Genomic DNA, 20,794 nt, shown 5'->3' with positions numbered 1-20,794 from the left:
CAAATTTTGCAAAGCTAGAAATGGCCTATCACAAATTACTGCCTCATCTACTTGTCCAATTTCTTAGCGAGTTTTCAGGATCAGTTTTTTTTTAGTGTCTAAGATAACGTAATTTGACTAGGTAAAAGAAAACAAGATCAAATTGCAGCATATTGTTCATTTTTAATTACAAGACATCTAATAAAATGCATTCTGTTGATTCATCATATTTCTAATATTGAAGGCTATGAAATACAATTTTAAAATTGTATTATCTTTTCTCTATAATAGGCAGTTATAGAGAACTAATATAATAATAATATTATATAAACATTAAATATTAATATATAAATATTAAATATATAAATATATAATATTATATATATATATATAATATAAAATAATATAATAATAAATAATAATAAAATAATATAATATAATAGAGAAATAACTCTATAATTCCCTGTATTATTAAAAATTTTTAATAATAGAATATCACAGCAAACTTGGAGATCACAAGCAGTACCCCATTTCGCAGATCAAGTATTTGAGGACTTTCTCCCTATTTCTAAGACATCATCCACACAACCCTGGTAGGAAGATGTCTCAGTAGAGTTGAATGTTGATCTAAAGGGCATTGCACGTAGAAAGTCTGTTCCTTCTTTTTCCAACATGGCAGAAGGTCTCTTTTTATTATCACTGCTACATACCGAGTTCTTATCCTAGCCTTGGGGTATGCTGGAAAAACACTTTATTTTCCTTCTGTTGTATGAACTGACAGTCTTTTCTTCAGCGATTATTTGCATGGCTCATATTCCTTACAATGAGGAAGTTACCGTGATGAGATGCAACTGTATACATTCTTGCCCAAACCTGCTTGAGGCTGTGTGGAGGAAGAAAAGGACTCAGCTAAATAAGACAGAAGTAATGGGCAGGGGGGCTTGCTTAGGAAAGAAACCCTGCAGAGAGCTGTGGAATATTTTGGAGACTGTAGTGTCTAGGAGAGGCTGTGGGTAAGGGACTGATCCATGGTTAAAAGTTCACAGGTGATTCACATGAGCTTATAAACATATCTGTTGGATGAATGAATACAGGAACATTCCAGGCAGGACAGAACAGGGATGGGAAGGTGAAACATAAAAAATTTTCTCACCCAGAAAAGGCAGAAACCCTTATGGAATTTAGCTGATAAAAGGCTCTTAAGCTCATAAGTGAAATTAAGCAAGCTACTGATGACAAACCCTTCATAATCTCAAATACATTAGGCGAATCTTAGATTATTCACAATAAAAAAGAAATCAAGCCATTAGCTTTGCTTCCAAGAACACAGTATTTTGTTCGAGAAGGCTATTGTTGGCCAGACCCCAACAGTATTAGAGTGAGAGGTACAATTCTTAATCTCAAAATAAATGTGGAAGCATATTTACCAAAGAAAATAGTTAATTAAGTCAGATCCAACTTCAGTGAGCTCCATAGGAATGTTTAAATTTTGGGATTGCTCCGGCACTTTCTGTCACTCAGTGTCCTCGTATATAAAACAATATAGCATTATATAGACCTCCTAAGATTGCTGTCAGCATCAAAACAACACATGCAGAGCAGAATTCTCTGTTGTCCCGAAACATCCTCCTTCCAATAAAACGATAGAGTTAAATAGCTGCAACAGAGACTGAAGACCCTGAAGCCTAAAATATCTGACCCTTTATAAAATAAAAAAAGTTTGATAACCCTGAATCTAAGTCAATAATATTAAGTGCTCACACTTTAGAGCTTCCCCGGTGGCTCAGTCAGTGGGAGATGCAAGTTCAATCCCTGTGTGAGGAAGATCCCCTGGAGAAGGAAATGGCAACCCACTCCAGTTTTAAACAGAGGAGCCTGGAGGGCTACAGTCCTTTGAGTCACAAAGAGTAGGACATGACTGAGCACCCATGCACACACGGTCACACTTTAAGAACTTCCTGAGTATCGAAAATTCTGAATTGCCTCCTATTTAATCTTAGCTATAATATATGGCTAATCACTGAATAAAGTTTATTGAATTAATCTAGAGCTTGCATTCTTGTACAATTTGTATTTGAGAGAAGTAATCCCAAGGATGCCATAAGTCTGAGGTCGTCCAGGTTCTTGTACAGAAGAAGTTAGAGATCAGATAACTCTTTCCTTGGATTGCCTTATTTCTTCATGGCAATTCCTCACAGAACTATGATTTGAAAGGTTGACCTCAGTCCCAAAAGGAACAATTTTGCATCTTAAATAGAACCCAGGTTCCAGTACTTGTCCATTATGTTCTGAATTATTCTTTGCAGGATCTATGCTAAAAGGGCACTTTAATTGTCTCTCTACAAGTGACAATAAAGACTACATCAGAAATGTATGGATTGCATTTCTACTTGTAATAAAGTGGTCTTGAACTCAAGACTAGAGACAATTTCATTTTTCCTGGTAAATCCTATACTTTTTAGTGTGATGAGGGCTGTATAATTCTTCACACTTCTTTGTTTATTTCAGACCTACAGACAGACAGAAGGATAAATGAATGACTGGAAACAGTGAGCTAGCTGGAACTGAGGCTTCCCCTTCTCTTTGTTGCTGTTCAGTCGCTCAATTGTGTCCAACTCTTTGCAATCCCATGGACTGCAGCATGCCAGGCTTCCCTGTCCTTCACTGTCTCCCAGAGTTTGCTCCATTGAGTCAGTGATGCCATCCAACCACCTCATTTTCTGTCGCCCCCTTTTCCTTCTGCCCTCAGTCTTTCCTAGCATCAGGGTCTTTTCCAATCAGTCAGCTCTTCGAATCAGATGGCAAAAATATTGGAGCTTCGGCTTCAGCATCAGTTCTTCCAATGAATATTCAGGGTTGATTTCCTGCAGGAATGACTGGTTTGATCTCCTTGCAGTCCAAGGGACTATCAAGAGTCTTCTCTAGCACCACAGTTCAAGAGCATCAATTCTTCAGTGCTCAGCCTTCTTTATGGTCCAACTCTCACATCCACAAATGACTACTGGAAAAACCACAGCTTTGACTATACAGGTCTTTGTCAGCAAAGTGATGTCTCTGCTTTTTAATACACTGTCGAGGTTTGTCATAGCTTTTCTGCCAAGGAGCAAGCGTCTTTTAAAATGCCAGTAGCCTGTCAACCACTGGTTACTGGGAAACATTTTTCTCCACCTACAAAGCTCCTCTTACGTTCATCTCATAACAAGAGTGAACAGTAATGAGGCAAGTCCCTTGCCTGGAGCAAAGCTCCATGAGACATCCAGGCAGACCCAGCCCAAGGCTACCATTGCACAGGATTCAGAGACCACAGGAGATCTGCTGGCCCTTCTGCCTGTATTACAATCAGAACCTAGTGACACTGCCTGCTCCCTTGAGTCCTTTTACTAGGAGACTCATCACTAAATTCCCTGGCAAGATGCCCAAGGGCTTATGGGCTTATGATGTAAACATTTCAATACACATTATCATTCTTATTTTGCTTTTTTTAAAATTATGATTTTAATGGTCCTATTATGTCTATATGATAAGCTAGCTCAAATCCTTTTGGGAAGTGAACAGAGTATAAATAATAAATAAGTGAAATAAATAAATTCGTTTCCTTTGCCCAGCATGTGCTGTATGCTGCGGAAGACGTGAAAAACATAATCACAGCTCTCTAGGAGATTTCAATATCAACCGGGGGATGAGAAATACACCTGTTAAACAACTAGAAAATATCTTAAGACTACTTATTATTTTTACTGCCAGTTTTCTGATACAGACTGACTATTCTAGAGGTTCAGAAAAAAGTGGGGTCAATACTAACAGAACTAGTCAGAGAAAGCGTCATACACAGGATGAGATACGGTCCATGTAATGTCACGTCTCTAGCTCGGAGCTCCCCATCAGTGTGCCAAGTAGCTATTGATCCTCTCTGCCTCCAGGCTGGCTGAAAAGGCGTCAAGCAGCAAGAGTAGCATCTGGCTTGGAGCACCCTCTCTGAGCTTGGAACTGACCTCGATTTTACCCTCGTGGGTCACAACAACATCATCGTTTTTCTCATGTGAAAAGTAGACTCTTGAACGAGTCTAGGAAAAATGCAACTATTTTATGGTATTAATTTCAGCTTCTTACATCTGATTACATTCAGTAAAATTTTTCCTTAAACAAAATTCAGCTAATCTGAACCTTTCTGGCTGAACTGGCTGGCTTTGCAAACAGTTTCCAAAAATTTATAGTCTCACAAAATCAGTCACTGTGAGTATTCACCAAAAGCAATTTTGGCTGAATAAATAGTTCATTAGTTTGTTCCCTGTGGGTATTCGATAGTTACTTGTTATTTGACTGTTGCTTCTGTAAAAGTAATCTCTTTGCTTCCCACTACTATGCAGGCAAGCTTACTTTCCATGATGGTTAACATACATATATGTGTGTGTGTACATATATATAAAATATTCACAATATACACACAATACAATATTCTCAGAATGACACTTTATGTCACTAAAAGAGAGGGAAATACACTTTGACTTATTATCATCAGGCTTCCACCTTCACACTGGCCAGTTCAGCCAAAAGTTTAAGGTCTTTCAGTGAAGGGATTCTTAATCATTTCCCTTGCCCAAACAACACTTTTGTATCAGAACTAAGTCAGAGAGAACCAAAATAAACAGAAAGATTTCAAATGTTCTTGGTTAACCATGTTAAGAAACACAAACATGAGAAAATAATTTACAATTCAGAAAAAGAAACAGTTGAACTTCCCTGGTGGTACCATGGATAAGAATATGCCTGCCAATGCAGGGAACATGAGTTCGATCCCTGGTCTGGGAAGATTCCACAGGCCTCGGAGCAACTGAGACTGTGCACCATTAACTACTGAGCCCATGCTCTGGAACCCGGGGATCAAAATTACTGAAGCCCAGGTGCCTCGAGCCTGTGCTCTACAACAAGAGAAACCACTGCAGTGACTTCGTGCAGTGGGTGCACAGACAAAGAGCAACACCCGCTCACCGAGACTAGAGAAAGTCCAAGCACAGCAAGAAAGACCCAGACCAGTCCCCACCAAAATAATAAATTAATTACTTTTTACAAAGGAGCATTTATTTTAAAACTGTTAAAAAAAAAAGAAAAGAAAAAGAAACAATAGATAAATAAGGAAAAGAAAATGAAAATACATTGCAACAATGTTCTGAGTACCAAAGCCTTCAATGGTAAGGAAGAGACTCTAGACATAGGCTTTCTAAACTATTATGCAGCCCTTCAGGCATGTGCCAAAGACCCTTGAAAGGAGAACCCAGTAATAGCTTTCAGCTGAAGGTGCCTGTTAGGGCAGCCTGAATGAACCTCATATGAATACCCTACACAATGGTAGTGGAGAAAGAAATGGCAACCCACTCCAGTAGTCTTGCCTGGAAACTTCTATGGCTGGAGGAGCCTGGTAGGCTACAGTCCATGGGGTCTCAAAGAGTTGGACACGACTGAGCGACTTCACTTACTTTCTTTCTATAGTTTCTTTTGGAGAAGGAAATGGCAACCCACTCCAGGGTTCTTGCCTAGAGAATCCCATGGATGGAGGAGCCTGGTGGGCTGTGGTCTATGGCGTTGCAAAGAGTTGGACACTACCAACCTAGATAGCATATTCAAAAGCAGAGAATTACTTTGCCAACACAGGTCCGTCTATTCAAGGCTATGGTTTTTCCAGTGGTCATGTATGAATGTGAGAGTTGGACTGTGAAGAAGGCTGAGCGCTGAAGAATTGATGTTTTTGAACTGTGGTGTTGGTGAAGACTCTTGACAGTCCCCTGGACTGCAAGGAGATCCAACCAGTCCATTCTAAAGGAGATCAGCCCTAAGATTTCTTTGGAGGGAATGATGCTGAAGCTGAAGCTCCAGTACTTTGGCCACCTCATGCGAAGAGTTGACTCACTGGAAAAGACTGATGCTGGGAGGGATTGGGGGCAGGAGGAGAAGGGGACGACAGAGGATGAGATGGCTGGATGGCATCACCGACTCGATGGACAAGAGTTTGGGTGAACTCCGGGAGTTGGTGATGGATAGGGGGACCTGGCGTGCTGCAATTCATGGGGTTGCAAAGAGTCGGACATGACTGAGCAACTGAACTGAACTGAACTGAACTGAAGCAACTAACACACACACACACACACACACACACACACACACACAAAGATAGAAGTGCTTTTGTTTCTTTCCTTATTTCAATATGAATTTTCCATATGTTAAAAACAAAAAAAAAAATCCCCCACACAAAAAAGAGAGAAAATAGTAACAGAGTCCTGGAAAAGATTTTCTCAGGGAGGGAAGAAAAGGAATAAGATTATAAAGTGGGGATGTGGGGAGAGGCGGACAAGGCATGGTTCATTAACCAAACCTGCAATGTTTTATATCTTTCAAGACACAGTATCTGAAGAAAATAAAGTATTCATATGTATGGGCTTCCCGGTGGCACCAGCAGTAGAGAACCTGCCTGCCAATACAGGAGATAAAAGAGACAGGGGTTCCGTGCCTGGGTCAGGAAGATCTTCTGGAGTAGGAAACAGCAACCCGCTCCAGTATTCTTGCTTGGGAAATCCCAAGGACAGAAGAGCCTAGTGGGCTACAGTCCATGAGGCCACAAAGAGTTGGCAGAAAACACTCATTTTGCTTCCCAGGTGGCTCAATCAGTAAAGAATCTGCCTGCAATGCAGGAGACCTGGGTTCGATCCCTAGGTCAGGAGATTCCTCTGGAGAAGGAAATGGCAGCCCATTCCAGTATTCTTGCCTGGAGAATCCCATGGACAGAGGAGCCTGGCAGGGACAGTCCCTGGGGTCGCTAGGAGTCAGAAACAACTGAGCGACTAAACCACCACACACAAGTATTCAGATGCTATGGGTCTTTATGGCTACAATGAAGCCTAAATGAGAGGTTGGCAAACTTTTTCTCGAAGGACCAAATAGTACATATTTAGGCTTTGTGGAAAACACTTTCTGTATCGCAACTATTCAACTTTGCTTTTATAGGGGGAAAGCAGCCACAGACACCACATTAACAATGGCTGTGTTGCAATAAAACTTGATTTATGGACACTGACATTTGAATTTCACATAATTTTTACATGTCACAAAATTGTATCCTTCTTTTGATTTTTTTCAACTGTTTTAAAATATACAACTTTTTTTATCTGTAGGTTGCACAAAAACAAGCTACTTGGGGCTTGATAGCTGTGGTTTACTGACCCCTGGCTGGATCACTGGTTTGTAATTTGTGGCTCATAAATCATGTTAGTGAGAGAGGGGAATTTCGAGCACAGAATTATTACAAGGAATCCTCAAATGAACCGGCATCTCTAAAGAAATGACCTGTCTCATGCACATGCTATCCATTTTTCAAACGTGTATAGATACAGTTGAAATTAGTTAATAAAAGTTGCAGTGACTTCAAGCGGGTTAACGAGATGGTACAAGAGAGTCAAAAAGACTTTAACCCACCTGTTCCTAAGAGTTGCTTTGCTTTATGTTTGTTCACTGAGAACAAAGTAGCTCCAGTTTTTAAAACAAAATTAGGCACAAATGAAAGAATAAAGATGAATGGAAGGAGAAAGGAAGGAATGAAGAAATGGAATGAGGAAGGAAATGATGTAGGGGGAAAAGATCAAGCAAGACAAAGCAAGAAAAGAACAAAGCAAGACACGAAGAGCATAATTTTATTGGGAAAAGATACCAGACAAGTACATGAGAGAGAGAGAGCGATGGCCATTTTTTAAAAATAAAGAGCTCATGTTTCGAGTGATGATTCCTACTCTTTTCGAGACAGATAAAATCATAACCCTAAAGAAACTAGAGACAGTCACAAATACTATTAATTTCATAAATATACTTTTTAACCACAGATCATTCCTTCACTTACATGTAAAATCTCCAAAGCTGTCAGGAATGCCAGTCTTTATGTCAAATACAAACTTTTAAGTTTGGGAAGAAAAAAAGTAATGTATTAAAAGGACTTGAGGTGCTAAAAGATTATAATTATGTTATTAATATGATAATAAATCAATAACAGTCATGAGTAAGAACTACCATTAACAGAAATCCACTTTTGTATCTTATTGAAAAGATGCAGTTAATTTGGCAAGTTCAGAGACAAAAGAGCATATCTGGATACTTGAGAAAATAAAAACATGTTATTTACAGAGAAACCTAGTTACAGATGTGTTTGATTATGGCCACTGCAATTTATTATGTAACTAAATTGCTAGCCAAAAAATCTAAAATCCAGCTGTGAACAAATACGGTAAAATTTAAATATGTATCCAAAAACAACAGCATATGAATTCATGTGTGAGTGCTAAGTCACTTCAGTCATGACCAAATCTTTGTGACCCTATGAACTGTATCCCACCAGGCTCCTTTGTCCATGGGATTCCCCAGGCAAGAATACTGGAGTGGGCTGCCATTCCCTTCTCCAGGGGATCTTCTCAACCCAGGGATCAAACCTGTGTCTCTTATGTCTTGTGTATTGGCAGGCAGGTTCTTTACCACTAGCACCACCTGGGAAACCCCTATGAATTTACAACATCATATAGGTTAATACATACTACTACATAATCAGATTCTAACAATTTAATTCTTATCTTTAAGATATTTCTAAATATAATTTATACTAATTGTATGGTTTCTAAATATTGAAAGAATATCCATGTATATGTATATATATGACTTTATTTTTATCTATTGCACAAATATTATAAAAATGAAAAGCAATATTTTTAAGAGTAAAAATTCTAAGAGAACAAAAATATTAGAATGTAAAATAGAGAAAAGATAAACAGAGAGGTGAAGAAGGCAAAAGAAAAAAGACTAGGACCAGTAGGAGAAGAAAGGAAAAAAGAAGAGTCTGGATGTTCAGAGCCATGGGAGAAGTAATGCTATTTTACACTTTCAAATAAATATTTCTGCAGAAAAGGTGTGACAAGCATAATTATCTATGAAGAATTAAACAGAGTTTGAACATGAACTTTTTTTTGTTTTTTAGGGTTTTAAGACAGTTAGCTCCACAAACTTAGTTCTGAACTTTCTATTAAGATTCCTTTGAATATAAGGCTCTGGTATACACAGTGTAGAAGAAAAATTCATGATTGAAGAAATTTACCTTAAGACATGATGGAGGGACTCCCCCGGTGGTGCCGTGGACAAGAAATCTGCCTTCCAATGCAGAAGACACATGTTTGATCCCTGGTCGGGGAAGATTCCACATGCCGCAGAGCAGCTAAGCCCGTGCATCGTAACTACTGAGCCTCACGCTCTAGGGCCTCTACTACTGAAGCCGCGTGACTATAGCCTGTGCTCCAAAACAGGAGGAGCCACAGCAAGGAGGAGCCTTCACACCGCGAGGAAGAGTAGCCCCCTTGCTCGCTGCAACTAGAGAACGCCCTTGTACAGTAGGAAAGACACAGTACACCCCAAAGATACAATTAATTTTTTTTAGAAAGACATGATGGAGGGGTGGCAAGGATGTTGTGATATTATTTACAAACGATGTCCCCAGGCCTCTGGTGTGGAGCTAACAAGTAAACAATGTGGATTTTACTTCCCTCTTTAGAACACCCTGTTTAAAACATACAAATAAACCACTAAACATATTCTGAAGAACCAATCAGCTTAGTATACTGAGCCATCACCTGTTTAGATCCGTCTGTTTTCAATTTATGCAGCGACTCTGAAGGGGTAAAAATAAAACAGGACTGTGCAAATTCAGCAGTTCTAGAGAAAGGCTTATCCCTGCCTGCTCATTTCTCAGGGTATGACCAGGGCCTGTTTTTGTCCAGTATTACTTCCTCCTAATCTTCATGGAAATGGCTAATATCTATTGAGCATTCATTATATGCCTGGTATTGTCCTAAGACTTAACATAAATTAGCTCATTGGATTATCACAATAATTATGATTAATCCCATGTTAGATGTGGAAATTGCAGCCAGCAAGGTTAAGCATCATGGCCCTGGTCTCCCAACACGGTGGGCAGAGTGTAGCTGACAGCATGACTGCAGAGACCTCTGAGCCATCATGCCATGCTCCCTCCCACCTACGTGTACAAGATTATTCGCTGACACTTGCAAACTATAGCACACCATCATTTCTGGTCTCATAATGTCCATTTCAACTTCATCCTTCAACTTTCAGATTCTTTGATACGGTCCTTCCACCTTGACTCTAACAGGATGTCATTCAATTTCTCTCGTTTTCTTCAACCATAATAAATTCACTTCTAAGAGAACATATTAAAAATCAGCATGTTACTGACAAGGAGTTATAGACCTTGAAGGAGCTGTATCTTCCTGTTTGTGATTACATCTAATCTGAACTGGCAACAAAACTGATGGAGCACAACCAATCTCCTTTTTTTCTCGGTGGCCTATCCAATAAAGATGAAAATGTAAATCATTTGATATGTGTGAATATACACATAAATAGAATTCTTCAACTTGACATTTCCATTCCAGTCTCCTCCGTTTTGCCATAATGACAGCTGCTAAGCTTTTCCCATCATGTGTGATATTTATTTTCATCAGGACTATTTCTCTCTGAACTCGTCTTTCATGAATGAGGACCTAATTACCCTTAGATCCTGTTATTCTCTTGTCTTGTCTATGCCAGCTCCTCTAATGACCCCATGGAGACAGGAAGAAGATAATGAAGATCACTGGGGAGAAGGGCAAATAAATAGGAAGAGCAGAAAAAACTACCGTGGCACACAGGAAGCTGAAAGTCAGATGTTTTAAGGGAATTCATTTCTGGTTATCAGGCCCTGCTTTCTAGAGCACTCATAATTTTATTTCACCGTGTGCTTCTTTTCAGTCCTCACCTACATTGTTTGGCCTGGTGAAAGGGATATGGCCTAGTGAAACAGAAAGAATTTTTCTTTTTTTATTTATTTTATTGGGGTATAGTTGCTTTACAATGTTGTGTTAGTTTCTACTGCGCAATGAGGTGAATCAGTTATATGTATACATATATCCCCTTCCTCTTGGGCCTCCCTTCCACCCCCAGTTCCACTCATTTTTTAAAAAAGAGGTCCTTTCACAACTTAGATGTGTGATCAGAAGCAACTTATTTAACTTGTCTTAGCTTAGCTTCTACATCTATAGAATGGAGATAACTGTATATACACAAAAGATTTTTGCAAAGAGTTACTTGTATTACACAACACAGTACAGAGAATGGAACTCAGTGTGCATAAATGCAAACATACATATGCTTTGTAGGCATAGGTGATGGCTTCCATGTCTATGCCTATTCACCTAATATTTAATATGGTTTATAATTATTATAATATACATATATATAAATATGGACATGTTTTCTAGAGAAAAATAACATTTACTAGTAGTGAGTACATATCCAGAGATAGAAAGAAATTATTTGAAGGATTAGTTCACTTTTTGTTTAATAAAGAGAGATTAAAAAATAAAGCAAGACTGAAAATGCCATACTTCAAACTGAGAACTTCTAATATTAGTTCAGAAAATTTCATTAAGTTCTAATAATTAACAGATATAAATTCATACACATGGATGTCAAACCTAAGTCTAGGCAAGTTGAAGAGGTACTCTAAACTCTAATAAAGTTTTCACAATCTGAATTGATTTTCAGTAAAACTAATTTATAGCAAATCTAATAAATAGCAAAGCACATCTTTTATTTGGTTTCTCACTATTCATTCAGCAGTACTTCCCCTTGGTAGGAGATATTTCAAGAAAGATCGCCAGCAAGTGCTAACATGAAGTAAAAACTCTCCTTTGCTTCAGTTATAAGCCTTTTCATGCCAATACCTACTCTATTTCCTTATTAAAGTTCCTAGAGGCATGTGAATATTGAATAGGTGTACCACACAACAATGAGAGCTCTCCTGTTTATTTTGACCAAAGCTACCACTCTTTCCTTTCAGAAAAGAAATGCGTTCTTCGCTAAAGCATCTCATGGGACTAACCATGAGACGGTGTACAAGTTGTAAACAACCAACCGGTTATGTTCCTCCTCCACAAACCCAGATTAGAGTTTTCTCTGTGACCCTCCCAGCTCTTTTTCACACTTTTAAACAGATATTAGACAATTATTTACTCTGTACTGAGTGCTAAACTAGAGTCAAAACAGGGAGAGAGAGAAAAAGGTGACTATACATGGCCGCCGCCCAAAGGATTTCTAACTTGTGAGGTTCCTCATCAAGGACGCTAGGCTAACTCAATGGGCCCGTCCTCTTCCTGTAAAGGATGAAGTTGTGTCTTGGAGCCTCAGCGCTCGCACTGACCACGTGTGACCAACTCATAGATTGACAGCCGGTGACAGTGTGGGTGTGTTAGATATAATCAGGAAAGAAAAAGCAATGCTCTTCTTCACTAATCAACATCTTCGGTTTCTTTACGAAATGGAGATTACAATACTTTCGACATATAACTATTGTTTCAGATGACTTTTGATCACAGTTTGAATAACCACCTTCAGGTTGCTCGAGTCTCATATAGGACCGCCTTCCCCGAAGGATATCCTATTTCTATTTGGAACTCAGATTTCAGCAGTTTTGCGTAGAGGAACATTGACTTCCAGGTGGCAGTCTGCCTTCTCAGCTCTATTATTCCCTTGCAGGTTTTGCCTACAGTTTTCATGTTACCTTCCTTATGTCTGAAGTTTATGATAATTTTGCTTTTCTTTTTAATTCTCTAGAATTCACTTCTTTACACATTTTTAAATAATGAAAGGGGGGAAGCTGTCCTTTCATTTCCAAATCTTGAACTTCTCCAAGCTTCAAACTTGTGTTTTAAAATTAAAATGACTTATTTTTCTACCCCATAAGGCAGAGTGAGTGCTCTTTATTCACAGCTTTATAGAAGTTACCAATATTTTGATTTTCTTACTTCTGTCTTTCAAATCTTAAATGTCCTTGCCACTTCATACAGAGACAAGAATAAAGTAAAAATGAAAACATAAGCATCCTCTTTGCTGATCTTGAATATCCAGAGGGAGTTTCCATTCTGTGGCACAAAAATCTTAATTGAGATCAAATTTCTATTTCTGAGAAAATACCAATTCCAATAACAGAGCATGGATATATTTAATATTTAACATTGTAAATATTTTGGAGGGGAGATTATATTATGAACATTTCTCTAATACATTTTACTCTGTAGGTTGATTTATTATAAATTGGAATTAATGAAACTATAACAAAAATATGGAGCTTCAAAGCAGGAAAGTCTGGCTACCTACTAATGTCAAGAAACCTGATTGTAACCTCTTATGGAACCTAACACAAAAAGAAATTATTCTACAGATTTAAGGGTGTCTAATATCTTCACTGCATTTCTATAATTTCCTCTTTGAAAATGGCTGGCTTTATCATTCTCTTCTTTTCATTTATAAATGTTCTTTTTACATTCACTGCCTGCTTTTCCTCATCAGCGCCTAACCCCTCAGGTCTTGGTTCTCCATAAGATCCAATCAAGATCTTGGAGATAAATTGAGCTCTAAAATGATTTGTATCTTACAGAAAACAAACTCCTGGTTACCAAAGGGGAAGAAGGGGAGAGGATAAATTAGGAGTTTGGGATTAACTGACTGCTGCTACTGCTAAGTCGCTTCAGTAGTGTCCGACTCTGTGCGACCCCATGGACTGCAGCCTACCAGGCTTCTCCGTCCATGGGATTCTCCAGGCAAGAACACTGGAGTGGGTTGCCATTTCCTTCTCCAATGCATGAAAGTGGAAAGTGAAAGTGAAGTCGCTCAGTCGTGTCTGACTCTTAGCGACCCCATAGACTGCAGCCTTCCAGGCTCCTCCGTCCATGGGATTTTCCAGGCAAGGGTACTCGAGTGGGGTGCCATTGCCTTCTCCCGATTAACTGACACACACTACTATATATAAAACAGGTACACAACAAGGCCCTACTGTATAGCCCAGGGAAACTATACACAATCAAAATCTCATAACAAACCATAACGGAAAAGAACCTGAAAATGTATATACGTATACATACATGCTGTGCTTAGTTGCTTAGTCATGTCTGACTCTGTGATCCCATAGACTGTAGCCCGCCAGGCTCCTCTGTCCATGGGGATTCTCCAGGCAAATATACTGGAGTGGGCTGCCATGCCCTCCTCCATGGGATATTCCCAACCTAGGGATCAAACCCAGGTCTCCTGCACTGCAGGAGGATTCCTTACCATCTAAGCCACTAGGGAAGCCCAAGAATACTAGAGTGGGTAGCCTATCCCTTTTCCAGGGGACCTTCCCGACACACAAATGGAACTGGGGTCTCCTACATTGCAGGCAGATTCTTTACCAGCTAAGCTACCAGGGAAGCCCTATATTGTGTTAGTTTCAAGTATATAAAAATATATATACATATATATTATTTATATATGTATATATATGTATATATATATATAAGTCACTTTGCTGTACACTTGAAACTAACACAATATTTTAAATCAACTATATTTCAATTAAAAAAATTAAGTAAAAGGTGAAATGGCTTGCCTCTTGTCCAAGATAATCTGTGGGCAACATTCAGACATACTTGACATCAGTATTTAATATCATATGTTAACCAGGCTATGAAACGTATTATTGACCTATTTGTAAGAAAATACAACAACACACAGCTTTCATTATTCTGATAGTTCCACTGTCACCAAACATTCCAACACAGAAGACTGTAGGCCAGAGGTGGCATACCTCATAAGCCAGACCTCACCACCCATGGGGGCCTCAAACAGCCCTACATGGGAGCACAGCCGCCACTCTTCTGATTTCCTGCTCGTTCTGCTGAATCCATACCTCCCCCAAACTGCATGGTGGGGGGCTAATGGAGGTGCAGGCTGCAGAGATGGGGGTCTTCTCTAATGGTCAGCATAGACTCCAGGTCTTCCTTTCAGCTTTGAAGAAACTTTCTTATATTTAATACATCTTTTAAAGGTACCTTAAATGCTTTAAGGCAGGATGTAAATTAATATAGTAATTAATTCATCTTCTCACAGCCTTAATATAAACATCAGGATGATCTTCGTAATGAGATTTTCAGATTTTCAAGCAGGAGTGGTGCATCCTTGACTAGAGTTCCTTACTAGGTACATAGTTTGAATTCATGATAGACTTGTTTAAAAAATTCCAGTAAAAAGAGACAAGTTCCATGGAACCCTCAAAGTTTCCTTAGTCAACCCCGCAAAATACAAATCAGTATCTTCCTTCCTTCCACTTTCTTTTCTTTATTTCTTTGCTCTTTATTTCTACCGACTTATTCCAAAAACAATTAAGGAAGCTGTAACCTAGAACGAATGAAGACTGAGATGCTGTCTCTGGAAGTCCCCATCTGCTAATTTTCCCAGGTTCATAGAACTCTAATTTTAGGATTAATTGTACCTTGAAGACAAGGCCCCAGGAGCTCATGCTTCCTAATCCTCCTGTCTTGCTAGACATCTTGGGAAGGCTTCTACACAACAACGACACACCAGAGCTAGGTCTAGTTCTCTTTCCACGACTCAGGGTCTTGGATAGAGACCTTATGCTATGCTAAGTACAATGACAAGAACTGTAACACACGATACCTTCCACTCAAGTGGGTAAATCAAAACAAAAAATAACAACAAATGAATCCCAAGGTAAGATGATTTATAGTTGCATGACAAAATTTCTCAGACAGGAGGGAAATCAAGATGGCACGATTTGGGCGATCAATCCATGTGAAGGAAGCTGGGAATTCTGAAATGTGTATAATAGTGAATATAAAGACATGGGCATGGCTGGAGAAACAGTTTAACATTTGGGATTGTGAGAGAAAGTTGGACAGAACTGGTCAGATCAGATTTGAGTTTATTTTATAGGCAAAAGGTAGTTACTGGGAGTTTGTCACAATGGGATTACACATATTAGCTATTGGGATTACACACGTATTAGGTTTTACAGAAGGGATTGGAGATAGATGAAACATTGATTGTGGTCCCAGATAGAAGTTATGGGACTTCTCTGGTGGACTAGTGGTTAAGACTCTGTTTCCATTGCAGGGGGCACAGGTTCAATCCCTGGTCAGGGAACTAAGATCTCTGCAGGCCATGAGGGGCAGCAAAAAAAAATTTTTTTAATAAATAAATAAACCCAGATAGAAGCAGTAAGCAACTGATCTTGGATGAAAAACAATGATGTTGGAGATAAAGAGACAGATGGAAGGAAAATTGCAAAATATGAGTTGGCATAACTCTTCTCTCCGTTTTGTTTTGTTTTGTTTTGTTTACCACTTACTTCTTCTTTCTGATCTTTAACCCTGAAATTTTCAGGCCAACTGTCTTCCCCTATCAGTTTTCTGTCCTCCCTGCACAGGAAGAGATAAATTAGTTTCACATTCTTTTTCTTCTAAATTTGCCAGTTAAAATCAATTGAATCTGAACTGGAGTTCAGATTTCTTTTAAAATATAGAACAGAAATATTATTTGAAATTTGATTATAAAATAATACTGCAGATTGAAATTTTATTTAACTAAGTTTGAACTATACAATTGATTGTTTTCTCCAAATTATTTAAATTTTAGAAGTGATAAAAGTTAGCTCAAATTTTTTTAAAAATAGTGCATCTTTTATTTTATAAGGTTCAAATGTCAAATTTCTGCTAAAACATTCTATGAGACTAATATTTCTGCATAAATCACAAAGAGTAGTCATGCCTAGTAATGGTAATTAAACTGTTGTACGAATTTTCAACATCAATCAACTTACTGATGTGACATCAATGACATCAAAAAGATGTGACATTTTTATTCTCAGAATCTCCCAGAGGCAAAGTTATATTACACTCAAAACCATCAAGGGGCCAGAACACAGTGCACTATATCACTGATATGCCACAAAGGCAGATGGAACACATAACCCTCCTTCAAGTTTATCTCAAAATTATATGGCTTTCTTTGAGGCTCTAAACCTGGAGACCTCCCCTCACTCAACAAATTAATGCCCAGCCTAAATAACCAAAGAATGATTCTAAAGCACCTTACATAAGTAAGTTATTAGGTCAAGTAAAGAGAATAAAGGACATATACATGAGACGGGGCTTCTCTGGTGGCTCAGTCAATAAATAATACATCTACAGTGCAGGCGACTGCCAGCAATGCAAGAGACCCAGATTTGTTCCCTGGGTTGGGAAGATCACTGGAGAAGGAAATAGCAACCTACTCCAGTATGCTGGCCCAGGAAATTCCATCAACAGGGGAGCCTGGCAAGCTGCAGTCCATGAGGTCACAAGAGTCAGACCCAACTTAGTGTCTAAACCACCACCACCACCATACCGTAGAGAACCTGTTTCCTTCAGAGCATCAGAAAATCTTTATGAACAAAAAACATTATTTAAGTTCACCAATTTCTTTTGTCTTCTGTCACTCGGAGAAAGAGAGAGCAGAGTAGGGAAACTTGAAGAAATACACAAGAGATTTTCCTTACTAAGTCTTAAAAAAAAAGTAGTTGGTTTTGTGAAAACTGGGGTAAAGGTAAAAGGAAAACTGGGGTAAAGGAAGAAAGGGATGGCTGTTATCAACAAAAATAGTTAGAAATAGAGAAACTAACAGGAAAACTTCAGATGGGAGCATACCACTAAATATTAAAATAGCATGATAAATATGATGATCTTGCCCGTTTGGAGAGAATGCCTCTTCATCCTTTTCCACTTCTGATGTTTTCTTCCATGTGGAGAAAACCTCCATTAAATAACATCATTGGCCTTTGTCTTCCTCATCACTTACTATTCCAAAGGAAGATGGAATGATTTTTCTGATTATTGAGTTGGCAGCTAGAAATGGTAATGTGTAACTCTTTCCCTTTGTGCTTTTTTCCTACTTATGAGCTGCCCACAAGGATCGCATTTCTGATCTGTTTCTCCATGCTATAACTGTTACAGCATGTTTTTCATGGGAAAAAAAAATTGTCCATACTGACTTATTCTGATGGAGAAGAATGAAGAAGCATCGTCTCCAAACAGGCAGGATTTGTATAATTCTCAACCTTTCCCCAAAGCTACCACGATGCCTGGAATGCAAGTGCTTAATAAAGTTTAAATGAATGAATAGATAGATGTTCCATGGTGCATCTGTTCTTTAAATGTTGCTCTAAATGGAAAATTGTAAAATTTAATGATTGTAATAGCCAGAGTGGGCTTCCCTGCCAGCTCGGCGGTAAAGAATCTACCTGCAATGAAGGAGATGCAGGTTTGATCCCTAATCTGAGAAGATTTTCACTGGAGAAGGAAATGGCAACCCACTCCAGTGTTCTTGTCTGAGAAATTGCATGGACAGAGGAGCCTGGCAGGCTATAGTTCATGAAGTCACTAAAGTCAGACATGATTTAGCAACTAAACAACAACAATAGACAGAGTAGTAATTATTTGATCTCAATACTACACAGGAAATAATGATTGATGCAATCTATCCCTTACAACTGAACTATACACTTAGTTGAGCAAAACATACACTCAATGTCTTATTCATCTAGGGGCTGACTAGCCAGATTAAAAACATAGAACCCCAAAAGACACATAAAGCCATCGCTTGGGGGGAAACAGGTGAGATCAGACTTATCTTAGGAGATTTTGAGCAAGTTCTAATATCTTGTCAAACCAAGCAGATAGAAAGATAACTAACATAAATTGCTATGCATGTGGGGCTTCTACTCAGTTACCACTACCCACTTCCTGTGGGGCACACTACAGGGTTCCTGGGATACCACTGTGAACAGGGCAGAAGTGACCCTGCCCCCTGCCCTCCCTGATTCCGGCCACGGTGTATTCAGGGCTTGGTGGAATCCTTGCTTTTCACAAGCAGGCATGAAATGTATTTTATTCTGTGTAGGGAAGGTTGCCATCTGAAAAGCCATTGATGTCATATACCATATTCGTAGAATTAAAGGGGGGAAGAAAAACACACATGGTCATCTCAATGGATGCAGAAAAGACTTGGTAAATCTAATGCTGCTGCTGCTGCTAAGTCACTTCAGTCATGTCCAACTCTGTGTGACCCCATGGACAGCAGCCCACCAGGCTCCCCGATCCTTGGGATTCTCCAGGCAAGAACACTGGAGTGGGTTGCCATTTCCTCCTCCAATGCATGAAAGTGAAAAGGGAAAGTGAAGTCGCTCAGTCGTGTCTGACTCTTAGCAACCCCATGGACTGCAGCCTACCAGGCTCCTCCATCCATGGGATTTTCCAGGCAAGAGTACTGGAGTGAGGTGCCGTTGCCTTCTCTGGTAAATCTAATACTTATTCATAATAAAAACTCTCAATAATCTAGAAATCAAAGGGGAGCTTCCTCAAGCTAAAAAAGGACCTCTGTGAAAAAATCAGAGCTAACATCATACCTACAGGTGAAAAACTGAATGTTTTCCCCTATGATCAGGATTAAGACGAACTTTATTACTAACAGTCCCAAACTGGAAACAACCCTAATGTCCATCAAGACACAAAGGGCTAACAAACAGTAGTGTACTCACACAATGTAAAACTGCACAACAGTGAACAAAAGCAAGCACACTGCTACGTGCAACACCATGAAAGAATCTCAAAAACTACCTTCCATGTTAGCAATGGCGGAATGAGCCTATTAAGACCTCTCTCACCCGAAGAATACAGCTCAACATCTTAGAATACAAATAGCAACTATGCAGGACTCTTAAGACACAAAGAACAACAGACAGCTTGGAGACGGGAGTAAAAGTCTGAAGAAGGAAAACCACGGTAATAAGCGTTCTGATCATTTTCCTTTTACTTTCTCTCTTGCAATGAATGGTTCAAAAGTTCTAAAACTGTACAATAGACACAGACAACAAAGGCTCCTGAAAAACTCTGCTTTTGCTGGTCAGAAGACTGGGGAACGGGACACCTGTGGAGCCAGTGTGTAGGGAAAAGAAGACAGTGCCTATTTTTCTTTTTTCTTTTCTTATTCAAATCTGTTTTCTTTTCCGGTATTTCCTAGAGGCCAACCCCAGTCATGGAGTTGCAATGTAGCAGCAGCAACCACAGAAGAACCTAAAACTCCATGAGAAAACCTACGTACTTAGCCAGAAGGACCAAGAAAAAGGACCCATGTGAACTGGAGAATGTGGGGGGAAATTCTGAAATTGAAAGAATTTCGATGAATGAGTCAAAGGCAATCCAGGTCTCACTAGTCAATCTGTACATGTGCAGAACAGATTCAAAAGAGCAGAGCAAAAGACCCAAAAACTGAACTGCAATATAAGGCACCCTTGGAGTCCTAGACTAACGCCTGACAGATGCCTGTGCGGACCAGGCCGAGAACAGTGTAATAGGAACTTTGAGAGCTAAACTACTCTATGAAACACTTCCTGAGTTCCACACTAAGCTCTGAGTAGCTCGGCATGGGACAGACTCAAACAGTATAACAGAAGGTTTGAAAACTGAACACGCATTGGGACCATTGTCCACAAACAAAGAGAAAGAACTTGAGATCAGACCCTAAATGGTCTGGTTGCCTCCTAATGGAAGAGATCAACAGTCTCCAGACGACGTTAGCCAAGCAAAATCCCAACAACATAATATTCAAAATGCCCAGTGTATAATCTAAAATCACCTGTCATTCAAAGAACCATGAAACCATGACCAGCTCTCAAGGGAAGAGAAACTTAACAGATGCCAACACCGAGATAATTAATACAATGTGTTAGAATGACCAGACAAGCACTAAAACAGCTATGACAACCAAGCTCACTGTGCGAATGGTAAAGACTATTGAAATGAATGGGGAAATAAAGGCTTTCTTTGGAGAAATACAAATGAAAATAGCAAATAGAAATCTGAGAGAATAA

Source organism: Bos mutus, chromosome 17 (genome assembly GCF_027580195.1).
Source record: "Bos mutus isolate GX-2022 chromosome 17, NWIPB_WYAK_1.1, whole genome shotgun sequence".
Classification (NCBI taxonomy): domain Eukaryota; kingdom Metazoa; phylum Chordata; class Mammalia; order Artiodactyla; family Bovidae; genus Bos; species Bos mutus.
This window is presented reverse-complemented; position numbering follows the sequence as displayed.